Genomic DNA, 1334 nt, shown 5'->3' with positions numbered 1-1334 from the left:
TCAGTCAAATCCCCTCAGGATTTATCCTGGAACCCTCTACTGCAGTTTGTAGATCCTTTTTCAATGTCAGCCATGTGGATGAGTCATGGCCACTGCTTGACCAATTTGCTGTCTGTGAAAGCCTGAGTGATTGTTTTCTCTCCATGTGACTCTCCTTAGGCACATTCTACATCATCAATCACTTTCCTCTTTGGCCCCATAATCTCCTTGACCAAAAAGTTTGGGACAAAACTCAGTTATATTATGTTACAGTACAGGTTCTCTTATGTCCTGAGTCCTCACTGACCTTGAAGGGCTAGGGCCAAAACATTGGCTGTCCTTGCAGCCTTCTTTTTCTCTAATTTTTGGTCAGCAAACTTAGGTTGTTAACCCTCCAGAAAAGAAGCTTATTATTATTACCCTACCATTAACCCAAATATTGAAAAGATTGAGCCTACATGTATATCTATCCTATTTTAAAGTCAACTATTTTTCTTGACCCCTAAGTTTGGGTCAAGAAAAACATGCAGGTCAATAGTTTAGATTATAAATTGTCAATTCATTTATTCCGGGTCCTAACTTGTGAATACCTCCAGTCATTCAATGGGCTTTCATGAGCCAAGTTTTAAGACATACATGAATCCTAACTTTTGAATGCTGATTTCAACTTGCTGTGAAGTAATAGATCTTAAGGAATCTTTAATGTTCCCTTGACCAGTGTTCCTTAGCTAATTCAAACAAACCACGTTTTGACTTGCTGCCTTATTCAGGTGAGGAAGTTGTTGGTAGAGATAAGAATTCTTTTCCTTTTGAGACAGGGTCTCACTGTGCAGATCAGACAGAGAGGGTTATAAATGAAGGACCATTTTGTACAGATAGATAGATAGATAGATAGATAGATAGATAGATAGATAGGCAGACAGACAGACAGACAGACAGACAGACAGACAGACAGATAGATAGATAGATAGATAGATAAAATATATATACAGTTACTTTCTCTTCATTCAATGAGAAGAAATATTTGTACTAATAGTATTTGGACAGGATATCATGTCTGCATCTTTTACTATGAACAACTACTATGCAGACAACAGTATGCAGTGTATTAATTGTAACTGTCCTGCTACCCTGTTTTAAAACTGTCTCATTGCTATTTGTTTCTCCATAAAATTAATAAAAAGAAAAGAAGAAAAACTACTGTCACCTTAACAAATAAATAGAACAGCTTTTAAAAAATAGCAAAGTGGGGCTGGGGAGATGGCTCAGTGGGATAAGTGCTTCCCTGGCAAGCGCAAGGGCCTGAGTTCAATCCCCAGTTCTGCCAAAAATAAATAAATAAATAAATAAATAAA

At 37.0% G+C, this 1334-nt stretch overlaps 1 pseudogene; it reads left to right on the top strand.

The window, feature by feature from the left end:
• Positions 1–1334, top strand: part of LOC101563923 — a 12389-nt pseudogene that overhangs the window by 10214 nt on the left and 841 nt on the right.

The sequence above is a fragment of the Octodon degus genome, unplaced genomic scaffold, assembly GCF_000260255.1.
Source record: "Octodon degus isolate 3935 unplaced genomic scaffold, OctDeg1.0 scaffold00343, whole genome shotgun sequence".
NCBI lineage: Eukaryota > Metazoa > Chordata > Mammalia > Rodentia > Octodontidae > Octodon > Octodon degus.
Note: the sequence above shows the minus strand (reverse complement) of the source record. Positions and strands in the feature narration are given on the sequence as shown.